The 26060-nt window shown below is 42.0% G+C and overlaps 1 protein-coding gene across 1 annotated transcript in view; it reads left to right on the top strand.

Moving 5' to 3' along the window:
• PRKAR2A (protein kinase cAMP-dependent type II regulatory subunit alpha) overlaps positions 1-26060 on the top strand; it is a 133880-nt gene that overhangs the window by 60973 nt on the left and 46847 nt on the right. The window lies entirely within an intron of this gene.

The raw sequence follows: 26060 nt of genomic DNA, 5'->3' as shown, positions 1-26060 counted from the left end.
AACTGAAGTACAACTTTTGTCTTTTGCCTTTGTATGTTCTGAAAAATGAATCAAACTACTGGTAGCTCTATTAGCAGAGTAGGCAAAAATAGCTTTTCTTGTAAATAATTGTACACACTAAATAGAATTTTATTGAGTATTGTGACAAAGCTCTGCCCTTGTCTCCGTGGGTCCCGTGTTTCCTGGCGGATTTCGCTAGCCTGAGTGGCTCACTGTGACCCTCCACGTAGCCCTTCTCTCTAGAGACAGGGGTCACAGCCTACTGAGCCATTCTCATCATAAGCCAGCAAGGGAGGTGAGGAGAAACGATCCTCCCTCACACAGTCTCTGTTGTCTCTCAGTCTCAGTGATTAATCGGGGAGGAGAGAGCCCGGGCCTGCCCTCTACTCCGGGCTCCAGCCCAGGGACCCTAATAGTATCAGCTATGGTAGCTGACCTTTTAGAAACAGGACATGTACAATTCCCTGGGCTACTTCCCCACAGCAGCCCCCACTTCCTCAAGCTCCACTTCACCCTTATCTCAGGGCCTCGTTCCTTGTGCCTGTTATGGTGTGTACTGCTCAGTCTCTCCAACAGCACAACTTCCTCCCACAGCTCCTGACATGCGCGCTCACCTGACTAACTGGGAGGTTTTTAACTAGTTTCAGACAGCCCCTGATTGGCTTCAGGTGTCCCAATCAATCTAGCTGTCTCCACTGCTTTCTGGAAGGATCTTAATTGTCCCCAGGTATCTTGATTAACCTGGAGCAACTGCCATTTGGTTACCATGGTAACAGGGATTTGTTTAGCCTGGGGCTAACATACTTGTTTCTCACTACTTTCCTATAGCCATCTGGCCTTGCCCCATCACAGTATTAAGATGTCTTGCATAGTATAGAATGGTATCGTTTTGAGCTTCGGAAAACAAAGTAGCTCATGAGATTTTTCTGCTGATATTTTGAAATTTTGATGGAATGGAAATGTCAGCATTTGATTTTGTAAATCAGATGCTTCTCTACTCCCTCACAAACAACTCTTGGTTTCCATTTATTGGGCTTCCATCCTAAAGCCAGTACTTACGACTTCCAGTTATTAAAGAAACCAGCTTCACTGAAATAGTGTGCTTATTGCAGTTGTAGAGCTGATAGTTGTGAGGATAGAAAACATAAAATCATTACTGATAAAGTTTGCAGAAGACACAATCAGCAGAACATGAGCTCCCGGTTGATGCTGTGGCCAAAAGAGCTAATACGATCCTGGGATGTGGACACAGGAATCACGAGTAGGAGTGAGAGGTTATTTTACTTCCGTATTTGACACTGGTGTGACCTCTGCTGAGATACTATGTCCAGTTCTGGTGTCCATAATTCAAGAAAGAAATAGCCACTCTGTCACAGCAATATTGTCTGGAGACATCAAATGCATCCATCCACCATCAAGATGATAGAGATCAGACCATAACCAGATTACATGGTGTTTGCTCCTGAGCTCCACAGGGGCACGATGGGGAGCTCAAGAAGCCCCAAGGATAAAGATGTAAGTTAACCTCCCATGATCACAATGTATCCTGTTGTAACAAAGGAGGATCTTTCATTTAATATGGCTGTTTTGAGGGGCATGTGAGAGTTTATCCAGAGAAACTAGGGGATGCAGATCTGAGTTGTCTATCTGCCAAGAAATGTGCCATCGATCCAAAGTGTGGTCATGTACCTCCTGTTGCTGCTGTTCCTTAGAAAGGTCATATCTGATATACTGTCTGAGAGGCTCAACTATTTCAGAGAAGGAGCCTTTTGGGCATTTTTGGCAGCGTTTTTGGTGACATTTTGAGATGAAATTGTGAAGTAAGCTGTTTTCATAGTTGGCTGCATGCAGTAATGCAGCCAGAGCCATGCCTTTACGCCTAATTGCCATGGAGCAATGCCAGCCAGGACCGGAAGGCTGGCGATTGGAGTTGTCCAGGTCATACCAGTGGTGATATGAAGGGAAGAGTTGATAGTTGAGTCCAACTTGCCACAATGATGACTGGAGCTCCGTTCTGCTGCACAGTATTCAGCATGTGTAATAATTAGGGCATTGGTAGATGTCCATAAAGTAGCTGCACTAGTCCCCCATGAGTTGCCAGCAAACCAGCAGAGGAGTCTGACCCTCGAGTGGATTTTAGTGCATGTTGTCTTGATGTGCTGTCAAAAAAGGACAGAGATCTGTCAAGATTTATCCCCAAAATAAGGAGGGTACAGTTAAAAAACGATTGACAGTTGCTAGGCCTTCAAAACAATTAGCCAATGAGCTAATCAGTTGGTGAGATGGAAACAAGATGACATTGTCTTTAGTGAGTTTAGTTTAGGTTGCCACTTTGAGAAGTACTTGGCCAAGGTACCAAGATCAGCTGACAGACAGGATTCCAGCTCCTCAAAGCTCCTTCTGGATATTGCCAGGAAGTGTCCACAAACTTAGTTGCAGGGGTTGACAGGAGGTCAGCGCATGCATAGATGGATAGATAAATAAAATGTGTGTGTATATATGTTTTATCTGGCATGTTGGAAGAATGGGGGGTGCCGGTAAGTGAAAAATGCCAGTTTAACTAAGATGGAGTGAGTTTGGGTGTGGGAGGGGGCTCAGGGCAGTGGGTTGGGTGCGGGGTATTGGATCGGGGGAGGGGGGGCGCTCACCTCGGGCGGCTCCCCGCAAGCAGCGACCTGTCCCGGCTGCTCCTAGGTGGAGGTGGGGCAGGCAGCCCTGTGCGCTACCTCCGCCCAGAGGCGCTGCCCCTGCAATTTCCATTGGCCACGGTTTCCAAAAGGCGGTAGCTATGTTGATGGGAGAAGCCCTTCTGTTGACATCGTGCTATCTACCTCAGGAGTTTGGTTGGTATAACTGTGTCGCTCAGGGGTATGGATTTTCCACATCCTTGAGCAACGTAGTTCTATCGACACGAGTCTGTAGTGTAGACCCAGCCTGAAAGAAGGACAGAGTTTGAAAGAGCCAGCCACAACCTTCATCTTGATGCAATGAAGGAGGTGAAACATAGTGGCAGGACTTAAAAGTATGTGAGTGAGAGCGTGGTCAGAATGCTGGGCAAGAACAGATGATTTTTCGTGGCTGTCATGTATGAACTAGAGGGGTATAATGCTGGTGTCAAATGGCCAGAGAGGAATAGCTTGCAGTAATCAAAATGGAAAATGAGGGGCTGAATGAGGGTTTTAGTTGTAGGGATAGAAAGAAAATGATGACTCTTAAAGGTATTTGTGGAGGAAGAAGTGGTGGGACTTGGACATAGCTTGGATGTGTGGGTAATAGAAAAGGAGTCAAAGATAACGGTCAGGTTATGGTATTGATAAGGAGAAAGGGTGATGATGAGAGGGGTTGTGAAGAGGATTAGGAAGGGAAGATGAGTGCAGTTCTGGCAATGTTAAGTTTTAACTGATGGTCAGATATTCAAGAGGGCATGTTAGAGAGACAAGATAAGATGCAGGACTGAATGGAAGGAGAAAAGTCTAGGAATCTATATGTGGATTTTTGAGTCAGCAGAGCAGAGATGATAGTTGGAGCCATGTGAGTAGATGAGATTACTTAAAGACATCTTTGAAGCAGACAGTTTAACTGTTGGGAAACACTTTGTAAGAAGTAGAAGACTTCAGAAGCAGTGAATGAACAGTACTTGTGCACAACACAAACTGGGATGTTGAATGCTTCCTGTTTCACAAATATGAACAGACAAATAACATGTTGCATACATAGACCAATTTAAAATGCTAAATTTCCAAGTACTATAATATATTATTTATCCCTTTGCTTCAAGGTGATTCTTAAAGATCAGAGAATAAATTGACTGCATGTCCTCTGCAGTCAGTCTCCTTGGTCATTTGTGTCATGATCTCATCCATCAGCAATGGAGAGAAGAACTTTAAAAAACAAGAAGATATGATTATAAAACGACAAAAATTACTAGGAGACTCATGGAAAGAGGAGCTCCCACAGAAATGTTAATATCTGAAACTACTTTAAACTCATTTTAAAAAAACATTTTCAAATTGATGTCCCTTGTAAAAATGTGAAATTTACAGTGGAAGCTAGTGTGCAGACATGGGAAAATTTACTTTGTAATAATTATCATTTTTAACTTTTCTAAAGTACCCAGAAACATTAGTTGAAATCATCCTCTTGGCTGTATGAGGACATAGGACTGGAAGGGACCTCCTGAGTTATCCAGGTCAGTACCCTGCTATCACAGGCATCCCTGTCATATGATGCCACTTCTATCCTTCACAAGGAAATAACTCTGTCCAGAGGGGGACACGTTACTAAATATCCCTGTCCAGAATAATCTATATTACAAGTTTCTAGGATTGTCGCTCTGTGTGTTACCTGAGGCCTGTTGTGTCTGTAGAGTCAGTGTGAAGTGATGGAAACAGCTGCAGGTCTCGTCGAGGGCTCTCTTTGCTTAGAGTTTCAGCAGGTTGACTGGTCACTAAGCTTTACGGTCTGTCACCATGCAATTTTTAAATTCTCAGCCATTCTGACTTTACGAATTACACCTATGCAGGGTACATGCATGTATTTATGCCATACCAAGAATTGTAGACCACTGTGATATCAGAGGTAAGTCAACCAGTCACCACTCTTACTCTACACTAATTGTATGATGGAGACTGTGCAGCTGGTGGTTTAGTTGGCCCAAATGCCACTGTTTCTCAAAACCACCCATCCAGCAACACAACCAGCACACACACTAACTCCAAACACACACAGTTGCTCATGGCAGCACACACCCCTCATTTGCCCTCTGCCCAAATCTGCACAACTCTCCCAGCACAACACAGTCCACACACAAATCAACACAACCAGTACATACAGTAACCCCATATGCACATAGCCCCTCACTGCAGCACACACCCCTTATTCACCACCCACACAAATCAACACAAAATGCCCCAGAACAACTCCTCTCCTCCGGATGCAAATCAACACAACCAGCACACACAGTAACCCCCAAACCTGCATAGCCCCTCACCACAGCACATACCATTTATTCACTATCTGCACAAATAACACCAATCTCTCAGTACAACCCCCCTCCCATGTAAGTCAACAGAAATCTCCCAGCACATCACACCACTCACCCACTATCACTCATACTTACCATAAAACCCTTTACTTGAATGGCAAAGCTGTGGGTCACCACTAGTACATTATATAATCACATATACCACATCAGTGGTGGTGGTACAGCCACATTATAAAATGTATAGCTGTGTGATAAACTGCATTTAGCATACTTAGGACCCTGTTACATTCACGGTCATGAATAATGTGTCACGGATCATGAAATCTGGTCTCCCCTGTGAAATCTGACTATTGTAGGGGGGTTGCCGTATTGCCATCCTTACTTCTGCGCTGCCTTCAGAGCTGACTGGCCAGAGTGCAGTGGCTTCTGGCCAGGTGCCCAGCTCTGAAGGCAATGCCACCGCCAGCAGCAGTGCAGAAGTTAGGGTGGCATGATATGAGGGGGTTGGCACTTTGGGGGGGGGGGGGTCCAGAGCCACAGTTCATAGAATCATAGAATATCAGGGTTGGAAGAGACCTCAGGAGGTATCTACTCCAACCCCCTGCTCAAAGCAGGACCAATTCCCAACTAAATCATCCCAGCCAGGGCTTTGTCAAGCCGGGCCTTAAAAACCTCCAAGGAAGGAGACTCCACCACCTCCCTAGGTAACGCATTCCCTGGCTGGGATGATTTAGTTGGGAATTGGTCCTGCTTTGAGCAGGGGGTTGGACTAGATGACCTCCTGAGGTCCCTTCCAACCCTGATATTCTATGATTCTATGAACTCTGGCTCTGGACCCCCCCCCCCCCCAAAGTGCCAACCCCCTCATATCATGCCACCCTAACTTCTGCACTGCTGCTGGCGGTGGCATTGCCAGATTTAAAGTTATGGGTGGGCAAAGTCTGCTGCCCCCCACCCCCTTCACACAGCCAGCCCAAGGCCCCTTTAACTCCCAAGTGCTGGGCCCGGAGCTGGGGAGGGGTAGGGCTGGAGTGCCCCTGCATGGGCGCTCCTGGGGCAGGTCTCATCCATCTCCGGGAACCTCCCCCAGCTGCAGGAAGCTCTGCAGCTGCTGGCCGGGAGCCCAGCTCTGAAGGCAGTGCTGCTGGGCTCCTGGCTAGCAGCCGCCGGTCTCTGGCTGCCTGGCTCTGAAGGCAGTGCTGCCGCCTCCTGCAGCTCAGAAGTAAGGATGGCAATACCGTGACCCCCTACAGTTGCCTTGGTTGCGACCCCTTCATTATCCCCTTTTGGATTGGGACCCCCATGGTTACAACACTGTGAAATTTCAGATTTAAATATATGAAACTCTGAAATTTCAGATTTTTTTTTTTTAAAATCCTATGACCATGAAATTTACCAAAATGGACCGTGAATTTGGTAGGGCCCTAACATGCTGCTTTGACTACCTCATCTACACTCTACCCCACTAATCAGTCTCTTCTGAGATGGCTTCCAAAATCCCAAACCTCGCAGCAGCTTCATCTGAGTATATGTATTTCAATATATATCTATTTAATTTAAAACTAACTAGCCATAAAATGGTTTTCTTCTTTTCATAAATGTGGAATTCTTCTCTCTCTCTCTCTCTCTCTCTCTCTCTCTCTCTCTCTCTCTCTCTCTCTCTCTCTCTCTCTCTCTCTCCCCCCCTCCCTCCCTCCCTCCCTCCCTCCCTCCCTCCCTTCAGTTCCTTTGGCTCTAAGCTTATGAGGGCAGTATTCTGTGATAGACCATTGATAGGTTTAAGGTCTGATATCTGGTCTTTCCAATGACATATTGCACTTGCGTCTTGCCCTGGAAGATCATGAGATATCATAATGTGATGCTTTCTCAGAGTGCCTAGGACTGAAAGTCACCAAGAGGAAGACTTGCTGGTGCTTAACTGGGTGTCAGTTCCTTGACACCACCAGTCTGTTAACCACACAAACAATCTCATCAGGGCTCTGCCAGCTCTTACTTAAAACTTGCAGGGTAATAGGTGCACCCAAGCCCTCTTGAAACATTACTCTGCAGTGTAAAACCATTAATTAAGGGGGGAGGGATAGCATTGGCCTGCTAAACCCAGGGTTGTGAGTTCAATCCTTGAGGGGGCCACTTAGGGATCTGGGGCAAAATCAGTACTTGGTCCTGCTAGTGAAGGCAGGGGGCTGGACTCGATGACCTTTCAGGGTCCCTTCCAGCTCTAGGAGATAGGATATCTCCATTATACCCTAATGACTAGACACTCTCAGAAATGGTAAGCATTTGCCAAAGAAACAGTGTACACACCACCTTGTTTGGTTCAACTGAGAAGCAGCTCCAATATAACATCAGAGCACTGAGATATATTTATAGTGAAACAATCAGAAGTTTATTACCAAACATAAGATTTAAAAGAGAGTGAATAAGAATAATGATGGAAACAGAAATGGTTACATATTAAAACAAAATATATAACATGCTTCCTAACTTTAATAGGTAAATCCCTTGTCCAAAGTAGTTTGTCACCAAAAACAATATCCCAGCATCTCCAACCAACATTTATTAATGCAAAAAGTGCTGTCCTTTTTGCTTCCTCGGTGAAGGATGAAAGGATGTCTTTTGCCTTCCCCTTATGTTTCCCAAAGCCACAGTTTTGTATCCAGAATCAGGATAACCACTGTGGCTTATTCCCTCGTGTGCTAGCTCCATGTTGCCTTCACATCCTCATGTTGACATTGTATGGAAATGTTTCAAAGTAGCAGCCGTGTTAGTCTGTATCCGCAAAAAGAACAGGAGTACTTGTGGCACCTTAGAGACTAACAAATTTATTTCAGCATAAGCTTTCGTGGGCTACAGCTCACTTCTTCAGATGCATAGAGTGAAATGGACTTGCAATGTTTTGGATGCTTCTTTTACATGTGAACAAAGGCAGACAAGTGAATATACATCCTTTGTCTGGCCAAAACCTGCTTGTGAACCCCACTTTGATTCAGACTTTAAAACATTTTCCGGTAGATCTCTCTCTCTCTCTCTCTCTCTCTCTCTCTCTCTCTCTGTATATCTGTGTGTATGTGTGTGTGTGTATATATATATATATATATACAACTCCTTAAATGTCATCTGTACATACATCTTGCCATGATTAAGGATGAGTATGACCTAAGCTTTTATTAGATAACTCACTTAACCCTCCTCGGATAAATACTATGAAAGCAAGGTGCTGGGTGTAGTGAGTTTGCCAGGCTTGTCAGGGAGTTATTGTTACAGAATGGTGAACCCTTTGTCAGTCGGCATTGATGGGTACCTTAGGATCACATATACTTTAACATTGTGACAACATTATGTACAGAAAAGCTATCTTAGGTAATTTTATAGTATTCTAAAATTGTAGTTTAAATGTATCTCCCTTTTATGTCCACTTGCTAAAATATTTTCTCTGTAAACTGTTGCCATACAGCATGCATGAAGATTTTATAGGTACTCACTTCGGCTATTTCATATAATTGGTGAGTTTATTACTCTGAAGTCATGTAACCATCCTAAGCTACTCACAGAACCTTTGTGCCACAACATGCCATCATAAATTCTCTCTGTGAAGGCTCCTACTTAATGTTTTCATCTTGTCCCTGATGGCTCTTGCTCTGCTTGCCATCCATTGATCTCCATATTCCATTATAAATGTAATCACATTTTCCATTTTTCATTCATGATGTGCAATGTTCTGTGAGCAGCTAGTTGCTGCCTGAGTAACTTTCTGTGGGTTTGCAGTTACCTACTTTGTTCTCCAGTTCTTCAGTGGAATGCAAACCATAATCTTTGCATGCTTCATAGTCTTTATTTTAGTTCCTTTTCAGTTTTCTTGCTCAGTTAAGTTTCTTTCTGTACATCACACGTGGCAGTACATTGCTTTTAAAAATGTTTTTGACAGCTAAAAAGGAGTTTGCTGTTCATGACACTTGGTACGTATGAAAGGAGTTTGATTCTTCTCTTCACCTAATCTCTCACGTTGGAATGTTTAAATAATCACTCCAATGCCTTGTTTATGCTGTAATGTTGAAATTTTTTAAGTCAATGAAAACCTGTGTGCAGACACTCTTAGTTTGGTTTAAGAGTGGCTTATTCTGGTTTAGCTATAAAACCTGTTACCAGTCGACATAAACTAAACTAAAATATTGCCATTCTTAAACCAAAATAAGAGTATTTTATGGGTTTGCACTGGTTTAACTAAATCAATTTAAAATCAGAATCTAGGTTAAACTGGAGCGACTTTCTCAGGTAGACAAGATCTTAGACGTCAGTAATTTATTCTGTCCAATCTTGTATTTGTTTTACGTTTATATTGATTATAACTAAGGCTATGATTCTGTCACAGAGGTTACAGTTTCCATGACTTTCCAAGACCTCTGTGATGACTTCTGGTGCAGGGCTGGAGCAGCCGGAGCAGTGGCTGCTGGAATAGCTGACCAGCCGCCAGACCTGGGGCAGCAGTCCCCAGCCACTGGAGCAGCGGCTGGGGTTGGGTCAGCCTCTCTGGGGCTGGAGCAACAGTAGTCAGCCCCTGTCACAGGAGCAGCAGCAGGGCTGGAGCAGTTGCAAGCCCCGGCAGCTCTCTCTTTGTCTCCCCTCCTTCCCCAGGGTATTTTTATAAAAGTCAAGGACAGGTCAGAGGCTTCCCTGAATTTTTGTTTATTGGCCGCGACCAGTCACTGACTTTTACTAAAAATACCCGTGACAGAATTGTAGCCTTAATTATAACTTTAATTTATACACATTCAATCCACATTCAGAACTGTCTTGAATTCAGTAATTGCTTCGCATTCTGGATCTGCTAAGACCTTAACATTATCTGGAAGTTTGCGAATTCAAATGTGCGAGCACACCTCTTTTTTTAATGTGATGTTTCTGAAAATCTTCTTTAGGTGGATGAAGAGCTTGTGAACTACATTAGTCTCCCGATATACTTTATAGCTTCAGCTCAGGTCTACCCTCTGGTGGTCAATATAATACAAAATTTTGGGGTCCTGTTGAATTAATCCATGCTCCTTCTGGACACCCCAATAACGACAGTAGCCAAAGCCTGCACCCTATCCTCTGAGATGCAGATCTAGCCATAATGTTCAGTGTTTTCCTCTTCTAAGGGTGCCACCTGCCTCTTCTCTCCTCTGCCAACATCTTTTAACCTTAAATCATTCATGGAGGAAAATTGGGTAACTAATTCAGTATAAATGATGTACTCTCCATACTTTTAATGTACTGGATTGTGGGACTGGAAATGGAGGTTTGGCTTCTTCTGATATTTAGTGAGTTCTCATGTTTCACTATTTGCAATTTTAATAGAACTGCTACTGGTATGATGACTCCTGGTGAGTGTTTACAGGCAAACTATAATCTGTAAGAGATTTATGTTAGAAATGCAGATTGTTACTAATGGCTTCTCTGTTACAAAAGTCTGATGTGCTTGTCATCTTTTGCTGGTCTTCATTGCAGAACTGACATAACTACAAGTGACAATAAATTGTCTTTAAAAATGCTGATATGAGTGCAGGGACTAAGTGTGTGGGAGGGCAGATGAAAGTAGTGATGCATTGTGTGGGTGCTTTCATGTAAGAAATATGAGTCATTATTCATTACATTAATGGAAAGAAGCCCTTTTCCTCTCTTTGGAATACAGAGGTTTCTTTAAAAATTCTTCATGCATAATTGGCGCTTAATAAATAATGAAAAGAATTTACTTTTAGAAATTAGCAAATGTAACTTCAGTTAGTTGATTCATATTGTGTAGATACATTAGATTTCACCTTGAAGTTATATTTAATAATTCCATGATAACAGCTAGTGATGCTTATATTTCTGATCATACCAAAAAAGGTCTAGTCCAAAGCCGTAGGTGCTGATCCTTAATATAAAATGCATAATATAAAAGCTACTATTTATAATACCTGACCCAACTAGGATCTACCCTCCCCCACACAATACAAATCAATCACCAGATGGACAAAAAGTACTAACGTGGAAGGATTTAAATTACTGATTTTTTAATTCTTGTCCTAAAGAAAGATTTATTCACATTGGTTGGTTGGTATAAGCATTAAACTGTATTAATTTGCAACCAAATATAGCAGGCTTTATACAAAATTTGTTACTCCTTTTAACCAACCAGGAGGATAGAGTCTATCTATACGCATTTATTAAGCAATTATATATCTTAACATCCATTTATGCAGATTCTTAAATTTTACTTTTTTATGTAACATGTAAAATGTGGTAAAATTGTGTTTAAAAATTCTATTTTTTTCCCCTCAGGATTTGTTTTGAGCTGCATTATGATGGTAGTTAGATTAAATAAAAATGTACAAAATAGCATTTACAAATTTTGTTAAATAAAACTACCTTAAATGTACTCGGTAGATAAGGGGGGAAAAACAAGTTTATCCAGAAATATGTTTAATTTAAAACTGATTTATTAGACAAAGCTAGTATTAATTGTAGTTGGTGAATTGATGGACTGTTTCTGGTCACACTGGGCCTTCAGGTGCCTATAAATACCTTTGAAAATTCAGCCTCACGGCCTTCAGGTTTAGAATTATTAGATCTCATCCTCTCCCATCTGGTTTCCATTCATAGATTATAAGAGGAAAACAAGCTTTCCTGCTCTTTCAGCTCCCAGTTTCTTAATTTTGAATGAGTTTATCCAAATGAAAACAAATATTCTCTCTGCACCTGCTGCTAACTGAAACCAAAAGTGATGAAGGGAAAAGCTTTTCTGCATAACAAATTGAAAATATTTACATGTGGAAAATTTGCTTCATTATAAAGCATGAAAATAATATACATAATGCATTACATTGTGACATATTCATAAAAATTTGAGTAGACCTCAAAAATTAGGTGTTCCCCCCCCCGTTTCTGTATGTAATTAAAAAAGCAGCTCTGCTTAACTCATTAAAATTTGAGGGCTCATTGATGCAGCATTTTTTATTTAAATAATTTGAATAGATAATAGTAATTTTAGCCCTGAAGATAGGTTGTCATAATTTCAAGTTTAATTTTAAACGGATTTATTTTATCCACCCTGAAAAGTACTCTGTGCCCCTACAGAAACTTCAACCAGCCTTTCGCCAAAGCAGAGAAAACCGACGAAAGCAGAAGTGTATCTGCTGATTACAATTATGGTAATATTACATGGCGAGAAAGGCCTCAAGAAGATCCCAAGCCATCTCGGACTTTAGTTATTAGATCCTCATTTTAAGGCTGGATATAGAAAAAATATTCCCCTTGAAACAGTCTCTCATAATAACTGTTTTGAGATCTCTGTATGCTTCCATTTCTGTGGTAACTTGAGCTTTTCTTTCCAGTTTTTCTGTGGATAATGCATGTCACAGAAAAGTGTTTTTAATTTAAGAGGACTAGAATCTATACAAAATGTTTCCTGTAGATATTGCAGGGTATGTGGTTAATCATATTAGGAACCTTCTGTGCTCCGGACAGAATTCTGAGCCTGTGCAGGAGCACAGAATTCATATGGACCACATATTTTTGTGCCTCCCGTGCAGAAAAACACAAAAGAACATATTCATAAATGATCTGGGTAAACAGTGAGGTGGCAAAATTTGCAGATGATGCAAAACTACTCAAGATATCAGAGGGGTAACTGTGTTAGTCTGGATCTGTAAAAAAGCGACAGAGTCCTGTGGACCTTATAGACTAACAGACATATTGGAGCATAAGCTTTTGTGGGTGAATACCCACTTCGTCGGATGCATGTAGTCATGATGATGATGATGATGTCTACATGCATCTGACGAAGTGGGTATTCACCCACGGAAGCTTATCCTCCAATACGTCTGTTAGTCTATAAAGTGCCACAGGACTCTTTGTCGCTTTTTACTCAAGATAGTTAAGTCGCAGGCAGACTGCGAAGAAATACAAAAGGATCTCTCAAAACTGGGTGACTGGGCAACAAAATGGCAGATGAAATTCAATGTTGATGAATGCAAAGTAATGCACATTGGAAAACATAATCCCAACTATACATATAAAATGATGGGGTCTAAATTAGCTGTTACCACTCAACAAAGAGATCTTGGAGTCATTGTGGGTAGTTCTCTGAAAACATCCACTCAATGTGCAGCGGCAGCCAAAAAAACAAACAACGTTGGGAATCATTACGAAAGGGATAGATAATAAGACAGAAAATATCATATTGCCTCTATATAAATCCATGGTATGCGCACATCTTGAATACTGTGTGCAGATGTGGTTGCCCCATCTCAAAAAAGATGTATTGGAATTGAAAAACGTTCAGAAAAGGGTGACAGAAATGACTAGGGGTACGGAACGGCTTCCGTATGAGGAGAGATTAATAAGACTGGGACTTGTCAGGTTGGAAAAGAGACGACTAAGGGGGGATATGATAGAGGTCTATAAAATCATGACAGGTGTGGAGAAAGTACATAAGGAAGTGTTATTTACTCCTTCTCATAACACAAGAACTAGGGGTCACCAAATGAAATTAATAGGCAGTAGGTTTAAAACAAACAAAAGGAAATATTTCTTCACACAATGCACAGTCAGCCAGAGGATGTTGTGAAGGCCAAGACACTAACAGGGTTCAAAAAAGAACTAGATAAGTTCATGGACTTATTAGCCAGGATGGGCAGGGATGGTGTCCCTAGCCTTTGTTTGCCAGAAGCTGGGAATGGGCAACAGGGGATGGATCACTTGATGATTACCTGTTCTGTTCATTTCCTCTGGGGCAACTGGCATTGGCTGCTGTCGGCAGACAGGATACTGGGCTAGATGGACCTTTGGTCTGACCTAGTATGGCCATTCTTATGTTCTTATGTAAACCCAGTTTTAGGTCTATTTTGACACAGGTATGAAGCCATCTTTACTTACAGGCAATGCTGTCCCAAAGTTCTTGAAAGTAACTTTCTAAAACAATGAGTTCACAAAGGCCTTCTAGGACTTGGACCAGCATTTCCCAAGTGGTTGATCCTGGGAAGAATGTGGTTGTTTGTCACTATCCCCTTCCCCTTACCATCACCTCCACATGCCCTGAAAGCACTCCCCCGATGGGGCCACCCACAGTGTAGGGGAAAAGGGATGGTTTGAGCCAGGTCTTCTGTTTGAGAAGGCTCCCATTGCAACCTGGTGCACCAGGTCACAGCGCCATGCAGGTTTGTCTTGTCATGGTGGAGGGGTGGCCAGGACAAATTTGAGTGAGTGGCACTGTGACCCCGTGCACCAGGTTGCGAGACCCAGAGTGGGGGGCTGGCTGAGGCTGCAGGGGAGTAGGGGGGGGCAGGGCTAGGAGAGCAAGAGGGTTTGGGGGCTAGGCTGAGGTAGATGGACAGGAGGGAACAGGAGGCTGGGGAAAGGTGCTAGCAGTGTGAAAAGCGCATAATTTTGTGTTTGTGTTTGAATCAAAAACATTTTAAAATAGTAGTTATTGTGTGTATCTCCACAAAAGACAAAATGCAGTTGGTGAGTCAACTTAGCAAAAAGTTTGGGAACCGCTGACTTAGACATCCTTCAAGCTGCTGTCATGATAGATGACAGAAAAGGTGTAGGTAATTTTCAACACTAAATGTACTGCTGCTTTCTCTTTGCATCTTAATTCAAAAGCCTTTTTATGCACTACTTCTAGGGTGCTGGTTCTCCTTTCATGTAATACATGCCTTTGTCTTTGCAATTCACATCTTACAGATGAAGGTATAAAGGTGCAATGATTTCTCTGTTTGGGCATTGAGATGGAGGGTTTCCTATTTCCAGGAGGGAAAATACTCTGACTGCTTTGTGTTCATCAGCTAAATCATTTCTGTTATCTGCTTGCATTTAAAAATCTGCGTGTAAGAGGCTGATCTTGGGAGCACAGATTTACTGATTCATTTCTTGGAATCTTAGAGTCTTGAGTACTCTACAGAAAAGGCTAAATATAAAATTAAACATTTCTCCCTGCTGTTTGTAACCAAGATAAAGTATTACTTATTTTTGGTGCTCAGTTGCTGGTTTAATCTGAATCAGTTACACATATCTTGTGGTTATGAAATTGGATAAAACATTGCAAATAATTAAAAATTAGCCTTCCGCCTCATGTTGTAAAGCGGGGTATGCTGAAATAGCAGTAGCATCATATTTTCCAGTAGACCTTTTTTTTATGGACAGCTATGTCATCAGGGAGGCTCTCTTAGAAAGCTGCCCCACAGTGGAGTGTTTGGAATAGGATCAACAGTATGTTTACATTCTATTTTTCTTTCCTGTTTTTCTGGAGCTTGGAAAGCAAACCTATATACAAGCCTTGTTTTTAATCTATCCAGACACATACAACATATATAATGCAAACGACTAACAAGCTGTTTTTTAAGATTTTGTTTAAATATCCATTCAGAGAATTGAAGTAAAAATTAAGTAGCAAATTTGAATTACTGTTCAAACATTAATTGTGATAGGCAACATCAAGGCATTACCCATGTCAGAATGCGAGCTCCTTCTACACTGCTTCCACATAAAGTTACATTGTTTTTAATCAATTCTGTAGCATGATGTAACTTATTTTGTACAACGTACTCTGCTTCTATGTTACTTTAACATCCAGAGCAGTTCAGGATCTCATGGGATGCCCAGATTTACTGGTGTGAGTACAGAACTGGGAGCCAGAAGCGTAGGAGTTGTAATCCTGGTTCAGTCGCAAGATGACCTTGGGGAAATTATTTAACCTCTCTGTGCCTCAGCCTTCATCTGTAAAATGGAGAAATATCCTTCACAGTGTTCTAAGGTTTATTGATTGTTACAAAGTGCTTTGAAGATGGAGTGCTATGTAAATACTAGGCAGTTGCTTTCAAATTAACCAAAATTAGTTTGTCTATAATACCAAATTCTGTGTGTGTATGGTATAATGTATACCTCTCTATCACCATAAGGATCTATACCCTTTTATTCAAAGAGATCCTTCACTGCAAAAGGAAGAAGTGACTGTGTGGATTTATTCATTCTTTGGCACATGGCTTCTCTGACAAGGAGTTAAAAATCAAGCCTCCCTTTATGCAGGTTTTTTTAATGTAACATCATGTGCCAGCAATGCCCCTCTGCCATGTACATTGGCCAAACCGAACGGTCCCTACGTAAAAGAATAAATGGACACAAATCAGACATCAGGAATGGTAACATACAAAAGCCAGTAGGTGAACACTTCAATCTCCCTGGACATTGTATAACAGATTTAAAAGTAACTAGGCTTGGGCCTGGTCTACACTGCGGGGGATCGATCTAAGTTACGCAACTTCAGCTACGTGAATAATTTAGATCTACTTACCTCTGTGTCTTCACTACAGTGAGTCAACTGCTTCATAGCTCTATCAAAAGAATTGTTGTCTGAGGCCTGGTCCCCACTAAGCCCCCACTTCGGACTAAGGTACGCAAATTCAGCTACGTTAATAACGTAGCTGAATTCGAAGTACCTTAGTCCGAACTTACCGCGGGTCCAGACGCGGCAGGCAGGCTCCCCCGTCGATGCCGCGTACTCCTCTCGCCGAGCTGGAGTACCGGCGTCGACGGCGAGCACTTCCGGGATCGATTTATCGCGTCTAAACCAGACGCGATAAATCGATCCCAGAACATCGATTGCCTGCCGCCGGACCCTCCGGTAAGTGTAGACGCACCCTAAGTGATTTATTCAGTTTAAAGGTGCCAAATTTCAGTTTAGATTTGCTGTTCATAAATTACTTTTATCATATTATGCCTTCCCTCAGGAAATTCCCTGTTTGGTCCCTAGGGGAACTTAATCTTAGGGTTTTTAATACTGTACTATATTTAACATGTCTATTTAATTTAAACTGTGGCTAGGTTAACCTATTTTTATGGATGTTTATTGTATTTTACTGGCTTATTTTAAAAGACAACATAAGATAGTCATGTTTTAAAGCACCATATAAATGTTTTGGCTTACTGTATACCTGAAATTGCAATTGGAGGAAAAGTTACTTATATAATTCTGTGAATGTTTCCTATGGAGAAATGATCATTATCCTAGACTGTTTGAAAAGCAGGACCCAGGCTTGGCCCTTCAAGTTGCACTCATGACATCACCGAAAAGATTTAATTTAAAGTAGAGGGAGTGTGTGACCGAGATTATGGCAATAAAATTTAGCCTTCGGTGCCACATGGGTCGAACTATTGCAGTTTTTTGCTGATATGCTGTAATGGGAATTTTGACACAGACAAGATAATGTTATGAGGAGTAGTCCAGTTACTCATTTCCCCAATATTTTACATACTTTACAATATTTTGAAAGACAGTAATGAGAGCTAGAGGTACCAAACACATGGGCACTTCATAAGATTTACAATGCAACTCTGCCAATGCAGCCCTTTTTGTCCTGAGCAGAGACTGACTTTTCCAAATTAGGCTAAGCAATAGTTCTTCTGATTCCTATTTTTACTTGTTTTCTACTGTAAGTTGAATTTGAACAGGGTTTCCAGAATTGAAAATCAAAACACATTTTCTCCTTTGCCACTTAAATACTCACCCCCTCAAATACCTCTAACTTCTAGAATTTTTTCTTGGGCTTTATTTATTTGAGAGAGAGCGCATTCTGAAAGACGGTGTTTTCTGCTTTTGGGGGTTTTTTTTTTTATGTTTTCAATTTGTGTCACTGAAGTGTTTGAAAAAAATTACTCAGACTAAAAACACTAGTCCCTAATTTTAATCTATAAATGAAAGCTGTAGCTACTCTGAAAGTTTAAAAGAAGAGATAAGAACATCAAGGTTCTTGTTATGCCTATTAATTAGGAAGGTTATAAAAGTTATAAACCTGTTTAGAATCTTAGAGGAGAAAGGGAGCCATTGGTGAATGGAGAAAGGGGGCATGGTGGTGGAATCAACTGTCATTGAATGTTGGAGAGAAGGGAGCTGGTGGTTAACTGTTGGGTGTTACTGGCTTTCTAGAATCTAGAAACTTTTGGAAAATGGGCAGGGCATCTGATAAACTGTTTCTCTACAAAGCTGGTTAGCTCATCTTATTTTGTAGTCTTCAGTGTTAGAATGAGAAGCAACCACATAGGGAATCTGACAGTGGTAAATGTGAAAATTATTGTTCAGTAGTGCAAATGAATAATTAGTGGTTAGTGATTACCAATATCAATTTATAAATGTATCGGGGTTAACATGCCCAAAGTTGAAGTAAATGGTAGAAAACAAGTAATCAAATGAACTGAAGATAATGTAAACAGGATTCTTCCAATGTAAAATGTAAATGTTAATGTAACCCAAGCTGGACCCACATAGTGGTTTGAGTCTGCTACTGGCTTTGAGCTAACTGACCTGAGTGCCTCAGCTCAGGCAACAGAGACTCATGGTTTTAGATCCAGAAGTTCTGGGTTCATCCCTGCTGCTGCTGACCCTCACCCAGGGTAACTAGAGAGACAGGGTTTGTGCTCATCTCAAATAGCAGGAAATCAGTTTCTTTGGATTCATCAGGACCAAACGTGCCATTGAGCAGAGATTTCATTACCGAGAAGCAGAACACTGAGCTTCGTCATACAAATGAGAATTTTTTGATGGCATCATTGTCTTCGAAACATACCCAGAACTATAAACTGTTCCAGGTCTTATAACAGCTCTTCAGTGTCACTGTCATTCAGGAGCAATGTCTGTGCTTCTTTGATATTCCCAAAATGGCAAAATGTCAGTTACCGATCTATAAACAACTAAAAAGGCAAAGCTGTGAACTTGCTAAAGTTGCAGTCTTCTGTTATGCAAAGAATGTTGCCTTAAATGTAGCACAAAGTGGAAGCTTTAAAGGAAGGATTGCAAAGCACCTTGCCCTGGATATACTCCACTCATAAGTCCATTATTGGATGCAAAAAAAGAAAAGAAAAATTAAGCATTTATATGGGTAAAAATATATTAATATTGATTCCATGGCTATGTTCAAGTTACAGAAAATGCCATCTCCAAGAGTGCAGAGAAAGTGTGACAAAGGAGGTCTTTATTGTTTGCTAAGATAACAAAAATATAAAATGAAAAATGAGAACATCTCTAATGTAAACTTCACTTTTGATGTTTGAGGTTTTTGGCATGCTGTTTGCACTCTGAGTGTCACACAACATAATTCTAACTCACATTTTTGGAAGTTCAAAAATCTTCCACAATCTGAGCCTTGTGGTTGGTGATTTGAAAAAGCAGAATTGATGTCCCAACTTATGGCCCAGATACAATCTTCTTGAGAGTTCTGTGTGTGTTCACCTGTGCATCCTAGCTACCATATGTATTTTGAAATTTGCACTGAGCCACAAGGACTTTGATCATGACATATCATGCGTGTTACAGAACAAAGGACTATACAGGAATGGGACAGTGATGATGGAGAAAGCAAAGACCCTTTAGCTGGAGAGAGTTTTTAAAAGAAAAAAAACCCGTTTGACAGGTTTTTATAGAAGTTATTAAAGATGGTGATAACTGTCCTTTTGGAGAGAGGGAGAAATTTAGTTGGAATGGGCTGGAGCTGTTATTGCTCTTTTAAAGTCCGATCCTGTTTCCTAGAAGACAAAACAGGACACGCACACACAGAACAACAAAGATAGAAAATGCAATTTCTACCTCTCCAAAAGGGAGTGTTGGGCAGAATACTACATCCTCTCATTATTCCGCCCATCAGTTAGGTCTGGTTTCCGACACACCAATTTTGGTTCACTGATTTTTCATTTCCACACTTTGCTTGCTAACCAAGCATGATCTTAACACAGTCCTTGAGTGATATCAATAGGCCTTTTTGTTTAAACTAATTCAGTCTGCGCATCTTGTTTTTGCACCTTTTCCCATTAACACTTGTTGTTCGAGGTTATTGTGACATTTTATAAACGTACACTCGCTCTTTTTACAGTGGAGCTCACAATTAGGGTAAATGTGTAGCTGCGGTGATGCACATGCCTGATGTGTGTGTGCTGCACTGGTGCAAGGCATAGTTTACACTGGTGTCCCATGTCTTGCTCCAGTGTAGCTACAATTGTTATAAAAATTCCATGTAGGCAAAGTCTGATTCTACTGTCTTGTTATCAGAGATGGATTCAAGAAGACAATACTAACAAAACTTACCTTTAGGACAGTCTGTATATGTGGGCTTCCCGCAAATACCTGTTTGTTGGACACTGAAATAGCCAACAGTGCTAATTCAGTCACATAAGATAGCGGAGCATTTTACCTTTTTTCTTCGTGAAAAAGTAAGGATCAGCTTGGTGTAATCAGTGTTTATAATTTAACTTACAAATGGGTAACCTTTAGTTGTCCTTATGTTAACTTTTCATGAATATGCTAAAGGGTTTTGTATATAGTTAATGGCAGCAAAAGGAACAGATGCACAGCATTATTATTCAAGCACAGACAGTATGTTAAGACACCATGGTGATTAACTTGATTATAAAAATCTAAATAGATAACATGCTGTAAAAGACCCAGATAGTCTGTTTCCCCAAGCAGATTACAAATGAAAACAAATGGCGATAAAACTGAATATACAGGGAGATGCACTGGAAAATATTAATATACAATATTTTTCTTGCATTAGTAATTTTGTAAAATACTGGGATGGACAGGGCATTCGATTGCCATTTGTTAGCATGGCAGCCTTGTTGCTAGTTTGTGAGTTTGTAGTACTCCACAGTATTTAATCTGTAGTTCAGAATTCATAATTGTCCTATATCTCCTCTCTTCCTCATCCGTCAACAGATATTGTATTACTGTTCTAGCTACCAGGAAGCAAGAGCTGTCAAAATCAGAATAAAAGCACCAGCCTACCCACTTCCACTTCGATAATGAAACTTCCAGAGCAAAGCAAAGACAGAAATGGAAAAGGGCTCACTATTTGAAAAGCAATCCCTGAGCAGGTGTGGGAGGGAAGTAGTATGGGAGACAGACTATATGACAAACAGAACTACCTATTAAGTTACTTTTCTTTGTCATATTTATCTTAAGTCTGGTCTACATTACAAAATTAGGTTGTTGTAAGATGCCTTGCGTCAACCTATTTATGCATATATCTACATTCAAATTTGTCTCTAGCTGACATGCATGCCATTATAGCAACACAATAAAACTAGCTCCCCAAATGGCATAGAGCGTTTGTCAACCTATTGAGGTTGACACCAGGAGGGTATAGATACTGCATGAGCGGTGTTGACCGTAAGGGCTGGTCTACACTGGGCGGGGGATCGATCCAAGATGCGCAACTTCAGCTACGCGAATAGCATAGCTGAAGTCGAAGTATCTTGGATCGAATTACCTGGGGTCCAGACGGCACGGGATCGACGGCCACGGCTCCCCCGTCGACTGCGCTACCGCCGCTCGCTCTGGTAGAGTTCCGGAGTCGACAGTGAGCGCGTTCGGGGATCAATATATCGCGTCTTAACGAGACGTGATATATCGATCCCGGATAAATCGATTGCTACCGATACGGCGGGTAGTGAAGACGTACCCTAACAGTCCTCCAGCAGCTGTCCCCCAGTGCCCCGTTCCCTGCAAGAGTGACTGCTCTGGTACTGTGTTAAACTCCACCACTCAAGGGTCAGAGCTGAAATGCCATTTCCTGATTGCCCATCATGGTGAGCATACCTAGCTGCTCACCCTTGTTGTGTGCAACTGCCCAACTGATTCCTGCCTGGAGTAGACAGGAAATATTGGATCTCCTGGGCCTGTGGGGAGAAGACTGTGCAAGCACAGCCACAGACCAGCCATAGAAACATGTTAAAAATTTGTATAGCATTGCCTGTGTGGTTTATTTGCACGTTACTTTTCTGCACTTTTTTTCCCCACCCAATAAAGTTCTGTTTTGGGATAATCAAATTATCTTTATTGACAACAAATATTGCAGAGTGGTAGTCAAAGCAAACAGTACTTGTAAATGCATACCAAGCACCACAGAATTCATAACCATCAGGAAAATACCCAGTCCTATTTATAAATGCACAGCAAGCACTATGCAATTCTTAGCAGCTCCCAAAGCTCCAGGCCCAGAGAACTCTCCAGCACAGAACACTACTGTGGCTGACTTTAAACTGTTCTTTCAAAGCCACCCTCAACCGCATAGCTCCACATTGGGTTCTTCTGATAGCCTTGTGTCTGGCTGTTTCAGGTCAGCTGAGAATCTTGATATGCATATCTAGTGGTGTGGGTGTATTTATAAAATAGAGTGTTTGGGGAAAGCTTTATCATAGAGGAAGATCTTGTGATGTGCCTTAACGATAAACAAATTATGGAACCGTCTGAAATCCTTTGGAATTCCACATTCCACACCCAGATCCCCCTAATCAAGAACCCTTTATCTATGGCTCTCGTGCACTGCATTGTGGGCTTAGTTAGCTGTTTTGTCCTAGAAGAGCACAACTGTATTGGCAGACCATGGATGGTGATGTGGTCGCTGATGTGCCACAGGACTCTGTTATTGTTCATACAGTTAATGACTTCAGCATTTGGCTTCATTGTTGTGATGTGAATGAATGGTTTGCATTATGTTTTAGTATTCATGCCCAGAAAAAAAATGGACTCAAACTTAATTAGCTAACATAGTGACTGTATTTATACCTTTCTGCTTATGGAACATATACAGGCACCTTACATGTTGCTAAAATGATGGATTTTTGTAACCCTTATGAAAGACTAATGACTAGATTATTGGTCAGTACCATATGCTTCTCTAAATTAGTATTCAGCAACTTCCAAATAGAGTTGGTTCTAGATTTTTTAAAACCTGCTATTTTTTTAATTTCTTCCTAAATCCATTAATTTGTTAGATGTCATGGTAATGAGCTGGGCATTTTGCCAAGTTTTCAGTATTGTCAGGATAATGAATAAAGTACAAAAGAAAATGCCTGTCTATTTTCTTTTAAAATTAAGTGGTGTACAGGCTTAGCCGCAAGACTACCCTTACTAACGCAAGAGCAGAAGTAGGTAAAAACAAGAATGAGTTTTCACCTTGTGTCTCTGCACATCTGTGCATCTCATGTGAATGTAATCGAAGTCCACCTAGATATGTAACAACTGTCAAAGCTCTCAAGTTAATAGAAACATTTTCTTTTAAAGACTTATCTTTCTAGAACTTGAAGAATATTTGGCTCTTAATATTCCAAAAAAGGTCATTATGTACCAGATTTTACTAGTTATGAAACTGCAGTAGAAGAAAAGTCTGTCCTGAAGCACTCAGAAACTGAACTAAAATGACATCAAAATTCTTGAAACCGACCATTATAATTGCCTCTCTTACATGGTGACAGTAGCCGTGCTGGTCCCAGGATGTTAGAGACAAGATGGGGGAGGCAATATCTTTTATTGGACCAACTTCTGTTGGCGAGAGCTTTCGAGCTCACACGGAGCTCTTCTTCAGGTCTGTGTAAGCTCAAAAGCTTGTCTCTCTCACCAACAGAAGTTGGTTCAGTAAAAGATATTACCTCCCCCACCTTGACTCTCTAACATCATGATTGTGTCAGTAATAACTAAAGGTTAAAGTCATTTGGCCAGGAATCTTCTTCCTCATAACATCATTGTATGCATGCAATAAGTGTTCACTGCCTATTGTGTCCTCTTTTAAATGGTGTCCAAAAAGATTATTTAATGTTATTTTTAATGCTGGGCTTTCACTTTGTTAATGCAGATATAGGTGATTAAAATCTAGTGTGTACTGATTTAAATATGTATTATTGGGTGTTATAAACATCAATTGATTATATATTTCTGGCTATACAACAGAATTGGACTATTCTGATGAGTGGCTCCCAAGTCTTTTGTCTCTGTGTATATAGTGTGGGGAGGGGGTATGAAATTATATAATATATATTTTGTGTGTGATATATTAAATTTAGTGTTTCTGGAATGTATTGCAAAGACTTTCAAGAGGGAAGTCCTGCTCAACTCCAGAAACGACCCATACCTGCCGATAGTGGGGGATAGAGGTAGGGCAGCAACGTCAGAAGATGTTACTGAACCTGCTTAGTCCGTGTGAGCATGCTCGGTACAAGCCAAGCGGCAAATTGGGGGGAGGGGGCTCATGACCTCACATGCTCCTCCCACGCATCGCCTCTGCTTAGCTCAGGGTGATTCTCAACCTTTTCCTTCTGAGGCCCCCTTCAACATGCTATAAAAACTCCAGAGCCAAGCACGGGTAGGGGGGACTCTGGGCCAGGGTGGGAACTCTTGGGCATAGGCCTAGTTTGACTCCTGTTTTGGGGGGAGGGGGCGCTAAGGGCTGGCAGGGCTCTGGCCAGCTCTGCACAGCGGGATGCAGGGAGGGAGCATCACCTCCACAGGCCACCCACCTGTCTGGGGCTGTGTGCCGGCGGCTGCTCCCCGAGGGCTCTGCTGGCCTCGGAGCCATCCAGGCAGCTCTGACCGCCTGCGGGAGCTGAGGAGCAGCCGCCACCCTGGGCACTAGCAGCAGATGGGGGGATGCCAGGGATGCCCACTCCATGGCACCACCCGCCAGAGGAAAAACTTCCCCTCACTGCCTGGCTCCAGCTTCTGGCCTAGGACCCGGCCAGAGAGCAGGTCCTGAGGGGGGGCTGGGGGAGAGGAGGAGGTGGGGGGTGGAGCTGCCCCCAGGACTTCCCCACTCTAGGTAAGGCACTGCAGTTTGGGGGGGCAACACCCTCGTGCTCCCTCAACTCTTCCCATGGGCTCAAGGTTTCAGCCCCCCCTGCTCCTGGCTGCAGTGTGTGGGGGTAGCTTGGGGTTTCAGCCCTGCTGCTCCAAGAAGGTGGTGGAGGAGTTCGGGGTTTCAGCCCTACCACTCCTGGCTGCAGCAGGGGGAGGGGGAGCTTGGGGCTTCAGTCCCCCCCTGCTCCCAGCTTCAGGCCCCCCTTGCTCCTGGCTTCAGCAGGGGGACGGGGGGAGCTCAGGGTTTCAGCCCTCCCCCCGCTTCAGTCCCATGGGGGGGGCACCAGGGCTCGGGAGTTCAGTCCCACACCACTCCCTGCTTGGGGCACTGGGTTTCAGTGGCGGGGCCCTGCGGCCCCCCTGAAAGGGCTCGCAGACCCCAGGGAGCCGTGGCCCCCTAGTTGAGAACTGCTGGCTCAGCTCAGAAGATACATTATGGGACAGTGCCCGCATACTGTGATGATAGGTGCATGAGACACAGAAATAGTCTGTGCCCAAGGAGAAATGGGGCTGCACAGGACACATTGGGAAGGACTACAGCTCTGGGCGCCAGGCTGTTTGAATGTTATGAAATGTTGGACTCTGAGAGGGGGGAGTGCATGTGATAGTACATACCAAGAGTTGATACTTACCCATCTGAGTAGTTATTAGTGTTAATACTTACTTAAAAGTTGGGAAATTCTCTACCACCTTCTTCAAAAAAAACAAAAACCTGAACTTTAAGATGGATAGATTCCATATTCCACCCCTTCTTCTCCAAGACAGACCATAAAAAGCAAATTAGTCATTCAACAACCCATCTATACTCCACTAATCAGTTCCCCTTTTCAATCCTGCCTACCTGCTTTCCATGACTCACAGCCCACATCTTCACTCTCTCATCCTAAGCCACCATCTTATAGCCTTAACGGAGACCATATTTATTGGTTACATTTTGTGTTTTGTATATTAATAAAGGGTTTGTGTGAATCTATAGGTGTAGTATATAGTTTTGAAATGTATGTGGATGAGGGGTCGTGGCTACAAGATGGTTTTTCCTCTAATGTTTAGGGAAAGTTTTGTGAATGGATCTATGTTCATGATCGTTATAAATGTGGTTATAAGACATTGCAGAATTGAAATCTGTATGTGTGCATAAGAGCACTGTATTTATAATTTGAAGGTAAGCTTGCTGGTTTGAGGTAGAGTTTTAAAAGATAGTTTTGGCCAATGTGGAAGAAGCTTACTCAGTCTTTTACATGCCCCTCACTTTGGTGTCTGGATATGACCATAATGTATCTATTCTGATGATAAATAGGATTTCATCCTTTGGCACTATGACACTATTCAGACAAAAAATCACTTTAAAAACAAAAGTGAAATATAGAAAGGCAAATTTAGAGGGAAGGAATTGAAATTTTATTTGTCCTATGCTCAAGTGAAATAGAGCTTTTGTGTAAC

Source organism: Emys orbicularis, chromosome 7 (assembly GCF_028017835.1).
Source record: "Emys orbicularis isolate rEmyOrb1 chromosome 7, rEmyOrb1.hap1, whole genome shotgun sequence".
In the NCBI taxonomy this organism is placed as follows: domain Eukaryota; kingdom Metazoa; phylum Chordata; order Testudines; family Emydidae; genus Emys; species Emys orbicularis.
The sequence above is the reverse complement of the archived record's forward strand: the minus strand, read 5'-3'. Positions and strand labels throughout refer to the sequence as shown.